Raw genomic sequence first — 15621 nt, forward strand, 5'->3', positions numbered from 1 at the left:
ACAGAGGTGACACTCTTCCTGATTCTAAGAAAATTACACTTCACGACACCACAATGGATCACAAACGTTCTTTAGGACTTACACTGGGCATGCAAGAGGGAGAACAAATGCTGACTCTGAGCTTCCTCCTGGTAGCCACACTGGTGACACCATGGAACCTCTGCAACATTATTTATTTGCCAGTTAAAAAAATTTGGAATGTATTTGAAAACAATCACAACCATGAACTTTGTTACAAGTAGGGGCCATCTCGGTTCTCCACAATAATACTGAGCAGGTTCACAAGGGGTTACCATTGTTAAGTCTTAAAATAAGCATTTTTAAAAGAAAAAAAACTCAGTAAACTACCATTTAACTTGTTTTAATGTTTTTCCACAGTTGGTGAAAATACTATAGTACACACAGTAATAATCATGACATTGTGGCCCACATTATAAATGTGTAATTCTAAATTTAAAACATTTTCTGTTTTTAAAAAATAAATCTCGTCATCCATGCAGTTCTGCAGGTCTTGCTAATAGGGCCGTTCTCTAAGTTCCTGACTGTTCTCACCTTTATCCATTTACGCAGGTCCTCCAGGTCCACGTGATCTTCATACCATCTGTTCCAACAATGATCCAGGAGGGCCCACAGGACCATGTCATGTTCCTCCAAAAAAGCTAACTCGGTCGAGGATTCTGACAACTCTGAAACCATATGTGCCTCCACCAGTGCTACCACGGGTCTATGCTGCAGGACCAACACGGTCCATAAGTCCGCCTCATTCTTGCTGCATGCCACCAGGGCAGCCTCACCAGGTGAAAACAGAGAGCCACCTTGTGAAGGTTATTCTCTGCCCACCCCTCCACACACACACACACACATACACACACACACACACACACACACAACACAAGGCTGAGCAGGTCCCCTTTTAAGATTCTCAAACTCTGGGCTTTGAATCAAACAGAAAGGAAGCAAAGGTTACACAATAACAGTAGTTATAGTGATAAAATTTCGCTGAGCAAACAAATATTTGGGGACTATAAATCAAGACCCTGCCATTAACAGATAACTTCTTCTAAAGTGAATAAAACTTAGTGACATTTTAATGAAAACTTACATCTCGAACTTTCCTTAAAGGTTGAAGAAACCAAGAAAGAAGAATTTCATCCTGCCAAGGATGACGATGGCATTGCGCCCATTCCTACCGCCAAAACTGAATTACCTTCGTCTCCAGGTACAAGTCACAGAGCTGACACTCTTCCTGATTCTAAGAAAATTACACTTCACGACACCACAATGGATCACAAACGTTCTTTAGGACTTACACTGGGCATGCAAGAGGGAGAACAAATGCTGACTCTGAGCTTCCTCCTGGTAGCCACACTGGTGACACCATGGAACCTCTGCAACATTATTTATTTGCCAGTTAAAAAAATTGGAATGTATTTGAAAACAATCACAACCATGAACTTTGTTACAAGTAGGGGCCCTCTCGGTTCTCCACAATAATACTCAGCAGGTTCACAAGGGGTTACCATTGTTAAGTCTTAAAATAAGCATTTTTAAAAGAAAAAAAAACTCAGTAAACTACCATTTAACTTGTTTTAATGTTTTTCCACAGTTGGTGAAAATACTATAGTACACACAGTAATAATCATGACATTGTGGCCCACATTATAAATGTGTAATTCTAAATTTAAAACATTTTCTGGTTTTAAAAAATAAATCTCGTCATCCATGCAGTTCTGCAGGTCTTGCTAGTAGGGCCGGTCTCTAAGTTCCTGACTGTTCTCACCTTTATCCATTTACGCAGGTCCTCCAGGTCCACGTGATCTTCATACCATCTGTTCCAACAATGATCCAGGAGGGCCCACAGGACCATGTCATGTTCCTCCAAAAAAGCTAACTCGGTCCAGGATTCTGACAACTCTGAAACCATATGTGCCTCCACCAGTGCTACCACGGGTCTATGCTGCAGGACCACCACGGTCCATAAGTCCGCCTCATTCTCGCTGCATGCCACCAGGGCAGCCTCACCAGGTGAAAACAGAGAGTCACCTTGTGAAGGTTATTCTCTGCCCACCCCTACACACACACACACACACATACACACACACACACACACACACACACACACACAACACAAGGCTGAGCAGGTCCCCTTTTAAGATTCTCAAACTCTGGGCTTTGAATCAAACAGAAAGGAAGCAAAGGTTACACAATAACAGTAGTTATAGTGATAAAATTTCGCTGAGCAAACAAATATTTGGGGACTATAAATCAAGACCCTGCCATTAACAGATAACTTCTTCTAAAGTGAATAAAACTTAGTGACATTTTAATGAAAACTTACATCTCAAACTTTCCTTAAAGGTTGAAGAAACCAAGAAAGAAGAATTTCATCCTGCCAAGGATGACGATGGCATTGCGCCCATTCCTAACGCCAAAACTGAGTTACCTTCGTCTCCAGGTACAAGTCACAGAGGTGACACTCTTCCTGATTCTAAGAAAATTACACTTCACGACACCACAATGGATCACACACGTTCTTTAGGACAAACACTGGGCATGCAAGAGGGAGAACAAATGCTGACTCTGAGCGTCCTCCTGGTAGCCACACTGGTGACACCATGGAACCTCTGCAACATTATTTATTTGACAGTTAAAAAAATTTGGAATGTATTTGAAAACAATCACAACCATGAACTTTGTTACAAGTATGGGCCATCTCGGTTTTCCACAATAATACTGAGCAGGTTCACAAGGGGTTACCATTGTTAAGTCTTAAAATAAGCATTTTTAAAAGAAAAAAAAAAACTCAGTAAACTACCATTTAACTTGTTTTAATGTTTTTCCACAGTTGGTGAAAATACTATAGTACACACAGTAATAATCATGACATTGTGGCCCACATTATAAATGTGTAATTCTAAATTTAAAACATTTTCTGTTTTTAAAAAATAAATCTCGTCATCCATGCAGTTCTGCAGGTCTTGCTAGTAGGGCCGGTCTCTAAGTTCCTGACTGTTCTCACCTTTATCCATTTACGCAGGTCCTCCAGGTCCACGTGATCTTCATACCATCTGTTCCAACAATGAACCAGGAGGGCCCACAGGACCATGTCATGTTCCTCCAAAAAAGCTAACTCGGTCCAGGATTCTTACAACTCTGAAACCATATGTGCCTCCACCAGTGCTACCACGGGTCTATGCTGCAGGACCAACACGGTCCATAAGTCCGCCTCATCCTCGCTGCATGCCACCAGGGCAGCCTCACCAGGTGAAAACAGAGAGCCACCTTGTGAAGGTTATTCTCTGCCCACCCCTACACACACACACACACATACACACACACACACACACACACACACAACACAAGGCTGAGCAGGTCCCCTTTTAAGATTCTCAAACTCTGGGCTTTGAATCAAACAGAAAGGAAGCAAAGTTTACACAATAAAAGTAGTTATAGTGATAAAATTTCGCTGAGCAAACAAATATTTGGGGACTATAAATCAAGACCCTGCCATTAACAGATAACTTCTTCTAAAGTGAATAAAACTTAGTGACATTTTAATGAAAACTTACATCTCAAACTTTCCTTAAAGGTTGAAGAAACCAAGAAAGAAGAATTTCATCCTGCCAAGGATGACGATGGCATTGCGCCCATTCCTAACGCCAAAACTGAGTTACCTTCGTCTCCAGGTACAAGTCACAGAGGTGACACTCTTCCTGATTCTAAGAAAATTACACTTCACGACACCACAATGGATCACACACGTTCTTTAGGACAAACACTGGGCATGCAAGAGGGAGAACAAATGCTGACTCTGAGCGTCCTCCTGGTAGCCACACTGGTGACACCATGGAACCTCTGCAACATTATTTATTTGACAGTTAAAAAAATTTGGAATGTATTTGAAAAAAATCACAACCATGAACTTTGTTACAAGTAGGGGCCCTCTCGGTTCTCCACAATAATACTGAGCAGGCTCACAAGGGGTTCCCATTGTTAAGTCTTAAAACAAGCATCTTTAAAAGAAAAAAAAAACTCAGGAAACTACCATTTAACTAGTTTTAATGTTTCTCCGCAAATGGTGAAAATACTAAAGTACACACAGTAATAATCATGACATTGTGGCCCACATTATAAATGTGTAATTCTAAATTTAAAACATTTTCTGGTTTTAAAAAATAAATCTCGTCATCCATGCAGTTCTGCAGGTCTTGCTAGTAGGGCCGGACTCTAAGTTCCTGACTGTTCTCACCTTTATCCATTTACGCAGGTCCTCCAGGTCCACGTGATCTTCATACCATCTGTTCCAACAATGAACCAGGAGGGCCCACAGGACCATGTCATGTTCCTCCAAAAAAGCTAACTCGGTCCAGGATTCTTACAACTCTGAAACCATATGTGCCTCCACCAGTGCTACCACGGGTCTATGCTGCAGGACCAACACGGTCCATAAGTCCGCCTCATCCTCGCTGCATGCCACCAGGGCAGCCTCACCAGGTAAAAACAGAGAGCCACCTTGTGAAGGATATTCTCTGCCCACCCCTACACACACACAAACACACACACACACACACACACAACACAAGGCTGAGCAGGTCCCCTTTTAAGATTCTCAAACTCTGGGCTTTGAATCAAACAGAAAGGAAGCAAAGGTTACACAATAACAGTAGTTACAGTGATAAAATTTCGCTGAGCAAACAAATATTTGGGGACTATAAATCAAGACCCTGCCATTAACAGATAACTTCTTCTAAAGTGAATAAAACTTAGTGACATTTTAATGAAAACTTACATCTCAAACTTTCCTTAAAGGTTGAAGAAACCAAGAAAGAAGAATTTCATCCTGCCAAGGATGACGATGGCATTGCGCCCATTCCTACCGCCAAAACTGAATTACCTTCGTCTCCAGGTACAAGTCACAGAGGTGACACTCTTCCTGATTCTAAGAAAATTACACTTCACGACACCACAATGGATCACACACGTTCTTTAGGACTTACACTGGGCATGCAAGAGGGAGAACAAATGCTGACTCTGAGCTTCCTCCTGGTAGCCACACTGGTGACACCATGGACCCTCTGCAACATTATTTATTTGACAGTTAAAAAAATTTGGAATGTATTTGAAAACAATCACAACCATGAACTTTGTACAAGTAGGGGCCCTCTTGGTTCTCCACAATAATACTGAGCAGGCTCACAAGGGGTTCCCATTGTTAAGTCTTAAAATAAGCATCTTTAAAAGAAAAAAAAACTCAGTAAACTACCATTTAACTAGTTTTAATGTTTCTCCGCAAATGGTGAAAACACTATAGTACACACAGTAATAATCATGACATTGTGGCCCACATTATAAATGTGTAATTCTAAATTTAAAACATTTTCTGGTTTTAAAAAATAAATCTCGTCATCCATGCAGTTCTGCAGGTCTTGCTAATAGGGCCGTTCTCTAAGTTCTTGACTGTTCTCACCTTTATCCATTTACGCAGGTCCTCCAGGTCCACGTGATCTTCATACCATCTGTTCCAACAATGAACCAGGAGGGCCCACAGGACCATGTCATGTTCCTCCAAAAAAGCTAACTCGGTCCAGGATTCTGACAACTCTGAAACCATATGTGCCTCCACCAGTGCTACCGCGGGTCTATGCTGCAGGACCACCACGGTCCATAAGTCCGCCTCATTCTCGCTGCATGCCACCAGGGCAGCCTCGCCAGGTGAAAACAGAGAGCCACCTTGTGAAGGTTATTCTCTGCCCACCCCTCCACACACACACACACACATACACACACACACACACACACACACACACACACACACAACACAAGGCTGAGCAGGTCCCCTTTTAAGATTCTCAAACTCTGGGCTTTGAATCAAACAGAAAGGAAGCAAAGTTAACACAATAACAGTAGTTATAGTGATAAAATTTCGCTGAGCAAACAAATATTTGGGGACTATAAATCAAGACCCTGCCATTAACAGATAACTTCTTCTAAAGTGAATAAAACTTAGTGACATTTTAATGAAAACTTACATCTCAAACTTTCCTTAAAGGTTGAAGAAACCAAGAAAGAAGAATTTCATCCTGCCAAGGATGACGATGGCATTGCGCCCATTCCTACTGCCAAAACTGAATTACCTTCGTCTCCAGGTACAAGTCACAGAGGTGACACTCTTCCTGATTCTAAGAAAATTACACTTCACGACACCACAATGTATCACAAACATTCTTTAGGACTTACACTGGGCATGCAAGAGGGAGAACAAATGCTGACTCTGAGCTTCCTCCTGGTAGCCACACTGGTGACACCATGGAACCTCTGCAACATTATTTATTTGACAGTTAAAAAAATTTGGAATGTATTTGAAAACAATCACAACCATGAACTTTGTTACAAGTAGGGGCCATCTCGGTTCTCCACAATAATACTCAGCAGGTTCACAAGGGGTTACCATTGTTAAGTCTTAAAATAAGCATTTTTAAAAGAAAAAAAAACTCAGTAAACTACCATTTAACTTGTTTTAATGTTTTTCCACAGTTGGTGCAAATACTATAGTACACACAGTAATAAACATGACATTGTGGCCCACATTATAAATGTGTAATTCTAAATTTAAAACATTTTCTGGTTTTAAAAAATAAATCTCGTCATCCATGCAGTTCTGCAGGTCTTGCTAGTAGGGCCGGACTCTAAGTTCCTGACTGTTCTCACCTTTATCCATTTACGCAGGTCCTCCAGGTCCACGTGATCTTCATACCATCTGTTCCAACAATGATCCAGGAGGGCCCACAGGACCATGTCATGTTCCTCCAAAAAAGCTAACTCGGTCCAGGATTCTGACAACTCTGAAACCATATGTGCCTCCACCAGTGCTACCACGGGTCTATGCTGCAGGACCACCACGGTCCATAAGTCCGCCTCATTCTCGCTGCATGCCACCAGGGCAGCCTCACCAGGTGAAAACAGAGAGTCACCTTGTGAAGGTTATTCTCTGCCCACCCCTACACACACACACACACACATACACACACACACACACACACACACACACAACACAAGGCTGAGCAGGTCCCCTTTTAAGATTCTCAAACTCTGGGCTTTGAATCAAACAGAAAGGAAGCAAAGTTTACACAATAACAGTAGTTATAGTGATAAAATTTCGCTGAGCAAACAAATATTTGGGGACTATAAATCAAGACCCTGCCATTAACAGATAACTTCTTCTAAAGTGAATAAAACTTAGTGACATTTTAATGAAAACTTACATCTCAAACTTTCCTTAAAGGTTGAAGAAACCAAGAAAGAAGAATTTCATCCTGCCAAGGATGACGATGGCATTGCGCCCATTCCTAACGCCAAAACTGAGTTACCTTCGTCTCCAGGTACAAGTCACAGAGGTGACACTCTTCCTGATTCTAAGAAAATTACACTTCACGACACCACAATGGATCACACACGTTCTTTAGGACAAACACTGGGCATGCAAGAGGGAGAACAAATGCTGACTCTGAGCGTCCTCCTGGTAGCCACACTGGTGACACCATGGAATCTCTGCAACATTATTTATTTGACAGTTAAAAAAATTTGGAATGTATTTGAAAACAATCACAACCATGAACTTTGTTACAAGTAGGGGCCATCTCGGTTCTCCACAATAATACTGAGCAGGTTCACAAGGGGTTACCATTGTTAAGTCTTAAAATAAGCATTTTTAAAAGAAAAAAAAACTCAGTAAACTACCATTTAACTTGTTTTAATGTTTTCCCACAGTTGGTGAAAATACTATAGTACACACAGTAATAATCATGACATTGTGGCCCACATTATAAATGTGTAATTCTAAATTTAAAACATTTTCTGTTTTTAAAAAATAAATCTCGTCATCCATGCAGTTCTGCAGGTCTTGCTAGTAGGGCCGGTCTCTAAGTTCCTGACTGTTCTCACCTTTATCCATTTACGCAGGTCCTCCAGGTCCACGTGATCTTCATACCATCTGTTCCAACAATGAACCAGGAGGGCCCACAGGACCATGTCATGTTCCTCCAAAAAAGCTAACTCGGTCCAGGATTCTAACAACTCTGAAACCATATGTGCCTCCACCAGTGCTACCACGGGTCTATGCTGCAGGACCACCACGGTCCATAAGTCCGCCTCATTCTCGCTGCATGCCACCAGGGCAGCCTCACCAGGTGAAAACAGAGAGCCACCTTGTGAAGGTTATTCTCTGCCCACCCCTACACACACACACATACACACACACACACACACACACACACACACACAACACAAGGCTGAGCAGGTCCCCTTTTAAGATTCTCAAACTCTGGGCTTTGAATCAAACAGAAAGGAAGCAAAGTTTACACAATAACAGTAGTTATAAGTGATAAAATTTCGCTGAGCAAACAAATATTTGGGGACTATAAATCAAGACCCTGCCATTAACAGATAACTTCTTCTAAAGTGAATAAAACTTAGTGACATTTTAATGAAAACTTACATCTCAAACTTTCCTTAAAGGTTGAAGAAACCAAGAAAGAAGAATTTCATCCTGCCAAGGATGACGATGGCATTGCGCCCATTCCTAACGCCAAAACTGAGTTACCTTCGTCTCCAGGTACAAGTCACAGAGCTGACACTCTTCCTGATTCTAAGAAAATTACACTTCACGACACCACAATGGATCACACACGTTCTTTAGGACTTACACTGGGCATGCAAGAGGGAGAACAAATGCTGAATCTGAGCGTCCTCCTGGTAGCCACACTGGTGACACCATGGACCCTCTGCATCATTATTTATTTGACCTTTAAAAAAAATTTGGAATGTATTTGAAAACAATCACAACCATGAACTTTGTTACAATTAGGGGCCCTCTCGGTTCTCCACAATAATAATGAGCAGGCTCACAAGGGGTTCCCATTGTTAAGTCTTAAAATAAGCATCTTTAAAAGAAAAAAAACTCAGTAAACTACCATTTAACTAGTTTTAATGTTTCTCCACAATTTTGAAAATACTATAGTATACACAGTAATAATCATGACATTGTGGCCCACATTATAAATGTGTAATTCTAAATTTAAAACACTTTCTGTTTTTAAAAAATAAATCTCGTCATCCATGCAGTTCTGCAGGTCTTGCTAGTAGGGCCGGTCTCTAAGTTCCTGACTGTTCTCACCTTTATCCATTTACGCAGGTCCTCCAGGTCCACGTGATCTTCATACCATCTGTTCCAACAATGATCCAGAAGGGCCCACAGGACCATGTCATGTTCCTCCAAAAAAGCTAACTCGGTCCAGGATTCTAACAACTCTGAAACCATATGTGCCTCCACCAGTGCTACCACGGGTCACTGCTGCAGGACCAACACGGTCCATAAGTCCGCCTCATTCTCGCTGCATGCCACCAGGGCAGCCTCACCAGGTAAAAACAGAGAGTCACCTTGTGAAGGTTATTCTCTGCCCACCCCTCCACACACACACACACACACATACACACACACACACACACACACACACACACAACACAAGGCTGAGCAGGTCCCCTTTTAAGATTCTCAAACTCTGGGCTTTGAATCAAACAGAAAGGAAGCAAAGGTTACACAATAACAGTAGTTACAGTGATAAAATTTCGCTGAGCAAACAAATATTTGGGGACTATAAATCAAGACCCTGCCATTAACAGATAACTTCTTCTAAAGTGAATAAAACTTAGTGACATTTTAATGAAAACTTACATCTCAAACTTTCCTTAAAGGTTGAAGAAACCAAGAAAGAAGAATTTCATCCTGCCAAGGATGACGATGGCATTGCGCCCATTCCTACCGCCAAAACTGAATTTCCTTCGTCTCCAGGTACAAGTCACAGAGGTGACACTCTTCCTGATTCTAAGAAAATTACACTTCACGACACCACAATGGATCACACACGTTCTTTAGGACTTACACTGGGCATGCAAGAGGGAGAACAAATGCTGACTCTGAGCTTCCTCCTGGTAGCTACACTGGTGACACCATGAACCCTCTGCAACATTATTTATTTGACAGTTAAAAAAATTTGGAATGTATTTGAAAACAATCACAACCATGAACTTTGTACAAGTAGGGGCCCTCTTGGTTCTCCACAATAATACTGAGCAGGCTCACAAGGGGTTCCCATTGTTAAGTCTTAAAATAAGCATCTTTAAAAGAAAAAAAAACTCAGTAAACTACCATTTAACTAGTTTTAATGTTTCTCCGCAAATGGTGAAAACACTATAGTACACACAGTAATAATCATGACATTGTGGCCCACATTATAAATGTGTAATTCTAAATTTAAAACATTTTCTGGTTTTAAAAAATAAATCTCGTCATCCATGCAGTTCTGCAGGTCTTGCTAATAGGGCCGTTCTCTAAGTTCTTGACTGTTCTCACCTTTATCCATTTACGCAGGTCCTCCAGGTCCACGTGATCTTCATACCATCTGTTCCAACAATGATCCAGGAGGGCCCACAGGACCATGTCATGTTCCTCCAAAAAAGCTAACTCGGTCCAGGATTCTGACAACTCTGAAACCATATGTGCCTCCACCAGTGCTACCACGGGTCTATGCTGCAGGACCAACACGGTCCATAAGTCCGCCTCATTCTCGCTGCATGCCACCAGGGCAGCCTCGCCAGGTGAAAACAGAGAGCCACCTTGTGAAGGTTATTTTCTGCCCACCCCTCCACACACACACACACACATACACACACACACACACACACACACACACACAACACAAGGCTGAGCAGGTCCCCTTTTAAGATTCTCAAACTCTGGGCTTTGAATCAAACAGAAAGGAAGCAAAGTTAACACAATAAAAGTAGTTATAGTGATAAAATTTCGCTGAGCAAACAAATATTTGGGGACTATAAATCAAGACCCTGCCATTAACAGATAACTTCTTCTAAAGTGAATAAAACTTAGTGACATTTTAATGAAAACTTACATCTCAAACTTTCCCTAAAGGTTGAAGAAACCAAGAAAGAAGAATTTCATCCTGCCAAGGATGACGATGGCATTGCGCCCATTCCTACCGCCAAAACTGAATTTCCTTCGTCTACAGGTACAAGTCACAGAGGTGACACTCTTCCTGATTCTAAGAAAATTACACTTCACGACACCACAATGGATCACACACGTTCTTTAGGACTTACACTGGGCATGCAAGAGGGAGAACAAATGCTGACTCTGAGCTTCCTTTGGTAGCCACACTGGTGACACCATGGACCCTCTGCAACATTATTTATTTGACAGTTAAAAAAATTTGGAATGTATTTGAAAACAATCACAACCATGAACTTTGTTACAAGTAGAGGCCCTCTCGGTTCTCCACAATGATATTGAGCAGGCTCACAAGGGGTTCCCTTTGTCAAGTCTTAAATCAAGCATCTTTGCTGAGTTTTTCAGTAAACTACCATTTAACTTGTTTAAATGTTTCTCCACAAATGGTGAAAATACTATAGTACACACAGTAATAATGATGACTTTGTGGCCCACAGTATAAATGTGTAATTCTAAATTAAAACATTTTCTGGTTTTAAAAAATAAATCTCGTCATCCATGCAGCTCTGCAGGTCTTGCTAGTAGGGCCGGTCTCTAAGTTCCTGACTGTTCTCACCTTTATCCATTTACGCAGGTCCTCCAGGTCCACGTGATCTTCATACCATCTGTTCCAACAATGATCCAGGAGGGCCCACAGGACCATGTCATGTTCCTCCAAAAAAGCTAACTCGGTCCAGGATTCTGACAACTCTGAAACCATATGTGCCTCCACCAGTGCTACCACGGGTCTATGCTGCAGGACCAACACGGTCCATAAGTCCGCCTCATTCTTGCTGCATGCCACCAGGGCAGCCTCACCAGGTGAAAACAGTGAGCCCCCTTGTGAAGGATATTCTCTGCCCACCCCTCCACACACACACACACACACATACACACACACACAACACAAGGCTGAGCAGGTCCCCTTTTAAGATTCTCAAACTCTGGGCTTTGAATCAAACAGAAAGGAAGCAAAGGTTACACAATAACAGTAGTTACAATGATAAAATTTCGCTGAGCAAACAAATATTTGGGGACTATAAATCAAGACCCTGCCATTAACAGATAACTTCTTCTAAAGTGAATAAAACTTAGTGACATTTTAATGAAAACTTACATCTCAAACTTTCCTTAAAGGTTGAAGAAACCAAGAAAGAAGAATTTCATCCTGCTAAGGATGACGATGGCATTGCGCCCATTCCTACCGCCAAAACTGAATTTCCTTCGTCTCCAGGTACAAGTCACAGAGGTGACACTCTTCCTGATTCTAAGAAAATTACACTTCACGACACCACAATGGATCACACACGTTCTTTAGGACTTACACTGGGCATGCAAGAGGGAGAACAAATGCTGACTCTGAGCTTCCTTTGGTAGCCACACTGGTGACACCAGGGACCCTCTGCAACATTATTTATTTGACAGTTAAAAAAATTGGAATGTATTTGAAAACAATCCCAACCATGAACTTTGTTACAAGTAGGGGCCCTCTCGGTTCTCCACAATAATACTGAGCAGGCTCACAAGGGGTTCCCATTGTTAAGTTTTAAAACAAGCATCTTTAAAAGAAAAAAAACTCAGTAAACTAACATTTAACTTGTTTTAATGTTTCTCCACAAATGCTGAAAATACTAAAGTACACACAGTAATAATGATGACTTTGTGTCCCACATTATAAATGTGTAATTCTAAATTTAAAACATTTTCTGGTTTTAAAAAATAAATCTGGTCATCCATGCAGTTCTGCAGGTCTTGCTAATAGGGCCGGTCTCTTAAGTTCCTGACTGTTCTCACCTTTATCCATTTACGCAGGTCCTCCAGGTCCACGTGATCTTCATACCATCTGTTCCAACAATGGTCCAGGAGGGCCCACAGGACCATGTCATGTTCCTCCAAAAAAGCTAACTCGGTCCAAGATTCGGACCACTCTGAAGTCATATGTGCCTCCACCAGTGCTACCTCTGAATAGTTCTTCAGGACCACCACGGTCCATATTGACACCTCTTCTCCCCTGCATGCCACCACTGCCAACTTGGCCACTATCACATCCCGGAGGTTGGAAGGGTTGCGGGAGGAAGCCCTCAGGTTTTTGGCCTTACCCTGGTTGCATTCTATTCTCCAGTTCATTTTCTGAGTTCCTCATCCCTGCATGGGACACGGCCAATCTCTTGCTCAGTGCTGGACATTTCCTCCTCCACAAGGGGGTCCCTAAGGAGCCCCAGGGTTTTTATGGGGGAAGCCTCTTTTTCTCCTCCAATGCCTCCCATGCAGCCCATGGGTCCTTTGGGGCCTCTTGGTCTATTATGACCTCCACGGAGCAGTGGTGGCACCCCTCTCCCCTCACGAGGTGTAGTGGCACTCCATATGCTATTCTTTGGAGGCTTCTTTCGCGCAAGAGAAGCTTTAAGTATTCTTCCTTGAAAATCCTTTCCATCAAACCATTCCACAGCAGCGTTGGCAGTTGGCAGATCTTCGTAGGCCACCGTGGCGTCCCCTTTAGGCTTTCCTCTCTCCTTATCCAAATAGATGTGGATCATGGGATGCCCAGTTCTCTTGTTCATCTTAACAACCCCACACTGCTTACCAAAGTCTGCCAGATCATCCAGATTCACATTGTCATTTAAACCTTGCTCATAAATTGCACTGTTGTCAGAATCTTCATCAGGATCTATAGGAAGGCCTAGATCAGGACCTGGTCCTTCATCCATGGGTCCACCGGGCTTATTGATGCCACCTTGGTCTCTAATGCCCATTCCACCGCCTCCTCCTCCCTGCCCACCTCTGCTCATGCCTCCATGATTAAATCCCCTTCTTCTCCTCTCCCAGTTTTCAGGGCCACTCATGCTCTGGTTCTCTCCTGGTTGGAAAATCCCCCAGACTCCTGCCCCCGACACCATGTTGTGTGGTCCTGTCGGAATGAACTCTGCTCCCCGTAGCTGCTGCTCTTTTGGCTATATTGACTTGGAGCCTGGCTGTAGGATCCAGTCTGAGGGGGATAACTAGTGGGAGGCTGCTGCCCATAGCTGCTTTGTTGACCATAGCTACTCTGTTTTCCATAGTTGCTAGGTTGCCCATAGATGTTCTGTTGAGATTAACTGCTCTGATCATAACTAGTTGGCTGTGAAGAGGAAGATAGGGTATGTAGCATAAGATGTGTAGGAGGATAGGGTGGAGGTGCAGTGACTGGCTGCATGGGGTAGCTCCCAGGTGCTTTGGATATCTGTAATTACTCTGTCCATACCGTAGGATGGGCTGGTTATAAAACCCTGTGATAGATTGAGGTTGACTAGTCTCAGTGGGCTCGTTTGCATCTTGTGGTCTTGCAGGTGCAGCGGCGGCTGCTGGCTGCTGGCCATAGGCTGGGTAGGCAGGCTGGGTGCCATATGCAGACTGAGCTGCACAAGAGGCTTGGGTTGTGGTGACTGGAGCAGTGGTGGTGTCATGAGCACCAGTGCCACATTCTTGAACAGTCTGGCTGTATGCCTGGGGGCAGTTGGAGTAGTATCACCAGTGGGAGGCTGTCCATAAGAAGTCACATATGCAGTCTGCCTGTAGGTGGCAGTGCTCTGAGCTGATATCAGTAGGCTGTCCATAAGTTCCATAGCTTTGTTTCCCATAGGCCTGGGTGGTCTGTGCATATCGTTGAGTTGGCTGGGCTGTGTAAGCACTGTAGCCCTACTGGGCTGCAGCTTGGCTGTAGGTACTGTAATCTGCGGACGCCATTTTCTCTCCTTCCTCCTCATTCTCTCTTCCTTGGCAACATTCTGACCCTGTTCTTGAAACTTGCTTCTAAGAGAACACAAGTGTGATAGCTTCACTACTGATCAGGAATCTGCTCTTGTTCATGTCTCAGGTGACGCTTTCGACCCTCAGAGTGCTAATGAATATTTCAGTGCTACCAGTCCAGCTGAACACACCCACTATGCAACTCACTCCAAGGTTCTGCCACTTTGGGAAGCAACAATGGCACTGCTGATGTTAACCACCGGAATATGGTTTCTGAGATTTGTATCAACAGTGATGCTGTGGGCATTCAACCTAATTTAACATGTGGCATGCATTAAAATGAGTTTAACAAGGTAAGTTAGACCACAGCAGTGGTTTAAAATAGATGATGACTTATTCACTAGAAATCCAATTCTCTTTGGCACCAATACATATCATAAATAAATTTTGTGCTATATATAGGACTCTTTAACCATTACCTAAAACTAGAAAATATGCTTATCTTTTCCAATCATATTGAAAATACATCTAACATGAAACTTGTGTTGTCTGAATGGCTAAGCAGAGAAATGTAACTGTTAGATATTAGTTTCTATTTTTCTCTGTCCATAAACTGTGACTTATGTGGATAGCATCATTTTGGAAATAAACACCCCCAAAGAAGCCACATGTGAGAATAAAACCAATGAAATAAGGCTCCACATTGTCACCACTTCTCAAATACAACGACATTCCTTGTGACATGACACTACATAAGATTCTACTGGTGATGCCTCTGTTACTGCTCATCCTGACGCAGCCACCAATGATGTTCTTGATACTACTGATAATTCTTG

The 15621-nt window shown here is 42.6% G+C and overlaps 1 pseudogene; it reads right to left on the reverse strand.

The window, feature by feature from the left end:
- Positions 1–7903: 7903 nt before the first annotated feature.
- LOC142842623 (RNA-binding protein EWS-like) lies at positions 7904–14782 on the reverse strand (annotated as a pseudogene).
- Between the last annotated feature and the right edge of the window lie 839 nt (positions 14783–15621).

The sequence above is a fragment of the Microtus pennsylvanicus genome, chromosome 1, assembly GCF_037038515.1.
Source record: "Microtus pennsylvanicus isolate mMicPen1 chromosome 1, mMicPen1.hap1, whole genome shotgun sequence".
NCBI lineage: Eukaryota > Metazoa > Chordata > Mammalia > Rodentia > Cricetidae > Microtus > Microtus pennsylvanicus.